Genomic DNA, 7074 nt, shown 5'->3' with positions numbered 1-7074 from the left:
TGAGGCATTTTCTCAATTAGTGATCAAGTGGGGAGGGCCCCTTGTGGGTGGAACCATCTCTGGGCTGGTGCTCTTGGGTTCTATAAGAGAGCAGGCTGAGCAAGCCAGGGGAAGCAAGTCAGTAAGGAACATCCTTCCATGTCTTCTGCATCATCTCCTGCTTCCTGACCTGCTTGAGTTCCAGTCCTGACTTCCTTTAGTGATGAACAGCAATGTGGATATGTAAGCTGAATAAACCCTTTCCTCCCCAACTTGCTTTTTGGTCATGATGTTTGTGCAGGAATAGAAACCCTGACTAAGACACCCAAGAAATGGAATTTCAGGCAGTTATGAGCCACCATGTAGGTGCTGGGAACTGAACCCTACTTCCTCTGAAAGAGCAGCTAGTACTCTTAACCACTGAGATATCTCTACAGTTCTTAGGCACGTATTTTTTTTCACTGCAGTTCACAAAGATGGGAGTTCTATCTCTAAAATATAGGAAATTATCTGTGGCTTTTTATTTCAAAACATTATCTTTGAATTATCTGTAATTGCACATAACTTGGGAACAGGTGCTTACAGTAATTTAGGGCATAAGGAGCAGAGATTGAAATGAGCAGTTCTGGTTGGTGGAGGGATAACTGGGAAGTGGGATGTCATTTGGGATATAAAGGAATGGAATGATTAATAAAAAATGAGAGGGCTACACAGAGAAACCCTGTCTCAAAAAAGAAAACAAAAAAACCCAAAAAATGAGAATAAAAAATAAAAATTCCTCCAAAAAAGTAATTAGCAATTCTGAAAAAAAGAGTCAGGCTCCTGAGCTGAGTCCCTGAGGAAAGGGACAGTATCAAGAAGGTGTGGTGGCATAATAGTTTTGCATTGGCATGTTGTCTAAGTATAAAGGCCTAAGTATAAAATCCCCTCTTGTGATTTTTTTATCCTGGTTTGTTTTTATGCTAAATCTCACTATAGTCCAAACAGGCCAGGATCTCACTGTACTCTAGAAAGGCCTGGCATCAAACACACTGTCCTCCTATGTCTACCTAGTGTTAGTCTATAGACATGAACCTCCACATGCAGTGGCCAGATGCTTCTGTTCTTTTAAGTGTGTGTGTGGGGGGGGAGTTGAAATAATTTCGAGTGGATAAATGAAGTTTTTAGTTGAGGATAACTTGCAAACAGTCAGGATTAGGCTGAACAGATTTTTAATCTTCTTGTTCTGTACTTCACTGCAGCAAATCAATTTAACTATAAGGCATTTTGTAGTTAGAAAAATTACAGAAATTACTATCTAAATATATACAGACCACATCCATTGAGTGTCCACACAAAAAAGATGTAAGCATTCAGAGCAATAGACGAATAGTCAAATTTGTTGTTGTACTCAAAAGAATATATGTGGTAATAGAACGAATAGTTGTGTGTATATGTTAACATTTATGACTGACAATAATAAGAGTTTCTTTTTGATTTTAGTTATTTTCATAATCATTTGTACTGGCTGGATTTGTGTGTCAACTTGACACAGGCTGGAGTGATCACAGAGAAAGGAGCTTCAGTTGGGGAAGTGCCTCCATGAGATCCAGCTGTGGGGCATTTTCTCAATTAGTGATCAAGTGGGGAGGGTCCCTTGTGGGTGGTGTCACCTTTGGGCTGGTGCTCTTGGGTTCTATTAGAGAGCAGGCTGAGCAAGCCAGGGGAAGCAAGCCAGTAAGGAACATCCCTCCATGGCCTCTGCATCAGCTCCTGCTTCCTGACCTGCTTGAGTTCCAGTCCTGACTTCCTTTAGTGATGAAATGCAACGTGGAAGTGTAAGCTCAATAAACCCTTTCCTCCTCAACTTGCTTCTTGGTCATGATGTTTGTGCAGGAATAGAAACTGTGACTAAGACAATCACTCTTAAACTTTCCAAGAAATTGAACTGAAGTGGCATGGTTAATTTTGTGGACCTCTCCTGTGTGTGTGTGTACACACATACATACATATGTATGTACATGTATAACACATATACACATCACGCACTGTAGAGCTTTTCCATTAGTTGAAGTTACAGTTTTCAGGAGATAGACAGTTCTGTCAGGAGACATCACAAAGTTAAAAAAATATCCATTGTCTCCAAAAAGAGAGAAATAATACATTATTTTAATTGAACAAACTATGAAAAAGCATGTGATATCATTTCCACATTCATATTCATATCCAATGGAATATTAATGGGGCTATTAACAAGGAGATTGAATTATATGTGCCGACAGCAAAGATGTCACGTAATATGAGAAGAGCAAATTGTAGAATGGCATATACTAATGATCCCATCTGTGGGAGAAAACACACACTGAGAGTTTGATACCATTTAACTACATAGCCACATTTTTTTGGTCTTTAGGTAAGTTTAGTAGCAATTGGAAGAGTTAAGAGAGCAACGCTAAGTGTAGATTGAGTGGCAGAGACAGCACCCATGACTGCTGTGTAGGTAGATAGACCAGAAATGCTCTATAGGCCCTCATTCCCAATTGTGTGGTCATGAACAAGTCACTAATACTGCCTGGTTCCCTGTCCTTGGACCATAGTGTCCTTTGTTATTTTCTGCTTCTCAGACAATTGAGCTAAATGACAAGTGGATTGGTGCATTTGAATGGGAATCTATTTGCTGTTCACCATTTCATTTAACTGATTATTCAACAATGTGGCATTATTTGCTTTCTCACTGAAGTCTGAGAGCTCTATTAGTCACTTTAGTGTTTCTCATGTGTGTATTCCCTACATGTGGGTGTGTGATAAAATCCAAGCAATACTAGTCACCCATAACTTCAGATTGAAATGAAATTCATCAAGGGTCTTATCTACAGTTCTTCATCGATGCCTTGGGTTTCTTTGACTCTATCTTCCAACCTTCCTATTCCTTCATGATATGATTTGTTAAAAAAAAGGTATACTAGTATCAGTTTTGAACTGGCTGCAGTTGTATATACACTGTCTTAACATATGAAAGATGTGATTTGCCCATGTTGACAATCCTATGTCAGGATATTTGTATTTATGACTTTTATGTTTACTTTTTCAGATGAATGGCAGGCTCAGATTCATCTCCTGATAGAGTCTAGGATACAGAACACATCGCTCAAATTTCTATTGTAGAGATTTTTTTCCTCTTCTAATATTACCAGGTAAATTTGTTTGAACATTTACTTTCATTCTTTTACCAAGCTCATTGTATATGCATCTCATTGCTTACTTTGTCTTTTCCTAACCTTTGGGAACCTATCCCTACTAATGCTGTTTCAATTCAACCATAGTTGTTAGGTTTCCTACCCATGTATACCTTGACACTCCTTTGAGCTTATGATCTCCACATGTGCATTGTATAAGAGACAAACAGATTCCTAGGTTTGCTAGCTTTGTTTTCTTTTTTAAAGTTCAGCTTTGAACATCACTGACACTTCACAATTACAATCAGACATACACGAATGTATATATAGCATTTTGAAGTTTGTAAGGATTTTTGGATATGACTTAAGATTCTGCTCTAAAGCAATATTGAAGGGAGAATTTCTACACAAAAAGGATACTAAGCTTGCTGAGCAGAAGCAAATGTTCTTTTCAGTAATGATCTGTATTCACTGTTGTGTCTTCTAAGTGGAAAATGATAAAAGAGCCTAATAAGAACTATGAAAGTCCAACATTAGAAATCAAGGATCCAAGTGAATCCATTTGTGTGAATTTATGGTTGTATCCTTGAATGTGATGCTGGCCTGAGTTATTTATCATCCTGAGGTTCGATTATTGTGCTCATAAAACTTTGCTCCGTGTTGAAAGTATAAATAAGAAGTGGAAATATCTAGTGATTTGCTTCTCCCTCTTGTATACTTCTGATCTTGTCTTCTAGTGGCAATTTTAAGGTTTTTATGGGATAACTAATAACATCTCTGTTAGATGAGATGATTTTTTAGATCACCACATGCTAAATCCCTCATCTACTGTTCTAAAAATCTTTGCCCTCTAATACTTTTCTTTTATTATGATATTGTATCTGCCTCTATAAGTATCTGTCTTCATCCTCCTGCTTCTTTCCATAGATGTATTATGCATTGAATTGAGCTGGGCATAAGTAGCTGGGTTAGTAGTTTCAACTGCTTCTGTGAATGAATTTGTACTTCCTGTTGCTATAGTAGACTGACATCAGCCAGGAGATCTTGTTTCTATGACAACTAAGACCATTTGTTCTAGGGAGACTTCATCTTTTTGATGAAGCAGAAACATTTAGCAGGGTTATTCACACACAATCTGTGTGGGATACTAACATTAACACCAGTCTATCATTACCGACCATGTGTTAAGGGGGAAACAGTGTGTTTAAGCATAAGTGGGCTTAATTTCACCTGCTGTGTGAAATTATGGCAATTCACACTGAGGGAACTAGTGGCTAAGTCATCAGCGTTTACTTCCTCTTCCTAGTTTCTGTGTCCTAAAATAACAAGTGTAGTGGGAAGGCCATATGGCAAGTGAGCTTTTCTATGTGGAGGTTTGCAAACATTCTTAATCATCCTCCCCTGTGTAAGAAAGTTAAAGATAACGTCAAAAACTGCATCTATATTTAAAACAGACATAAAGCCCTCAAAATCATGTATTCAACTTCACTGAAATAACTATTTTATAAGAATTTGTTTCTATTTATATATTCATAGGAGGGAAGTCTTGAACTTGAGAATTTTATTTATATAAGTATATATATATATATATATATATATATATATATATATATATAACTGATATTATTAGGTTAGGGATGTAGTACATGGTGGTCTAAAAATTCTTCTCATCTAGCAGAGATATTATTAGATTATATATGTTTATACACATATAAAAACATACATATACACATATACACTTGATCTTAGCCAAAAGGCCAAGAAGTGATATATACACACTCACATATCAAATCATTCCCAAGAAGAAGGAAGGAGAGGGCCCTGGTCCTGGAAAGGCTTGATGCAGCATTGTAGGGGAGTACCAGGACAGAGAAGTGGGAGGGGGTGATTGGGGAATGGGCGGAGAGAAGAGGGCTTATGGGACTTATGGGAAGGGGGGAACCGGGAAAGGGAAAATCATTTGGAATGTAACAAAGAATATAGAAAATAAGAAATAAAATAAAAAACTTAAGAGTATATCCTCCAAGATATTGGAATAGGCAAGAACATTTTATTTTGATCTTAAATTTTAAATTAGATTTATTCATTTATTTGACTTGTGAGTTTTTGCTTACCTGTATGTGTGTGCACAGTGCTCACAGGGCATTGGATCCCCTGAACTGAAGTTACCTATGGTTGTCAACCACCATGTGCGTGCTAGGAACTGTATTCAAATTCTCTTCAAGAACAACAATTACACTAATCACTGATTCATCTCTCCATCCCAAAAAGAAATTTAAAAATAGAGTAACAGCACAGGTACTAATCCAAAATATTAATCTAGGACTACATGGAAATCCAAAGTTTCTGCATAACAAAAAACAAAACAAAGTAATGAAAAACAAATAAAAACTATCCAAAGAGCATACAGAGTGGAGAAAAAAATCTTAACTAGCTACACATTAGACAAAGGGCTAATATCCAGAATTTACAGAGAATTACTGAAATTAAATTCCAAGCAAATGAAACTGCCAATCAACAAATGGTTAAATGAATTTAACAATTTTCAAAGCATGGGAAAGATAGACATGAAAATGGACAATAACCATTTTAAAAGATGCTGTATATCCCTAGGAATCAAGGAAATATGAATTTCATCAAAATTAAGGAAAATACCATTTTCTCTATGAAAAAGGTAAAAAGAACAACTCACAAAACAGGAAAAATGTTTATCAATTATGCATATAACTTGCAGTTCATATCCTGAATAATAGCTCTTAAAACACAACAATGAAGAGACTAATACCATAACAGACAAAGAAGGGCAAAAGATTGGAATAGAGATTTCTTCAAAGATATATAAATAGCTAGACGTTTTTTGGTAGTGCTTGGAATCACGCCTAAAACCTTACACATGCCAGACAAATGTTCTACCACTGAAGTATAGTGACACACCAATAGAATCTTAATGTCTATAGTCCCTTGGAAAAACATTTTTGATATAGTATTCTGGCAGCATTAGCTTGATATGCCCATTTCTTCTGTACTATTAGGGCAGAATCCAATATCAGTGTCATCCTTCATTAATTTCTACTGGCTTCTAATTTTCTTAATTACAGATCACAGTTTTTGTGCTGTGTGTGGCCAGTGAGCTTATTGTTTACCAGATTCTCTGGATAAGCTATAGAAGATGTTCCATATCTTCCATAATACTTTTCTCTTTGATCTCGCCATTTTCTACATTTATTATGCATAGCTCAGCTACTAAGACTGAGGGAAGGGCCATTCACAAAAGCATCTGCTCTCCACAAATTGTCCTAAAGATTAAACTCAAATTGAAAATATAGTTTAAGATATACATACTATGATCTGTATAGCAAGTAGGCCCCTTAAACCTTCTACTTTGCCCATTGGTTCCAACAGTGGAGAAACATCTTTTTTTTTTAACGTTTATTTTATATATGTAAATACACTGTCACTGTCTTCAGACACACCAGAAGAGGGCGTTAGATCCCATTACAGATGGTTGCTGGGAATTGAATTCAGCGCTTGTGGAAGAACAGTCCGTATTCTTAACCTCTGAGCCATACTACAGCCCCAAGAAACAACTTAAAAGAGGCCTTACATTCTAACATTTGACCTCCTTAAAAACCAGTATGGATCCAGGAAACTAGTTATAACTTGGACCCAGATCCAGGGACATAGGACAATGTTTGTGGGAATTGTGAAGGATACACTATGAGAAATATGGTCCTGTGTCTTCTGGCAGGAGGAGATGGAGCAGCTGTGTGTGAATATGAATAGGACACTAATACAGACATTAGCATGGTGAGGACACACAGTATCATATAGTGTCCATGACCCCCTCCTCCTTCCACTTGCCATGAAGATGCTTTGCTTAGAGCACTTTATATTCCCAGCATCCCACCCCCGTGGAGCCATTTCGCCTTTCCACTCACAG

General features: G+C 37.1%; 1 pseudogene; it reads right to left on the bottom strand.

Moving 5' to 3' along the window:
* Positions 1 to 4766: 4766 nt before the first annotated feature.
* LOC127675982 (uncharacterized) lies at positions 4767 to 4903 on the bottom strand (annotated as a pseudogene).
* Between the last annotated feature and the right edge of the window lie 2171 nt (positions 4904 to 7074).

The sequence above is a fragment of the Apodemus sylvaticus genome, chromosome X, assembly GCF_947179515.1.
Source record: "Apodemus sylvaticus chromosome X, mApoSyl1.1, whole genome shotgun sequence".
Lineage (NCBI taxonomy): Eukaryota > Metazoa > Chordata > Mammalia > Rodentia > Muridae > Apodemus > Apodemus sylvaticus.
The sequence above is the reverse complement of the archived record's forward strand: the minus strand, read 5'-3'. Positions and strand labels throughout refer to the sequence as shown.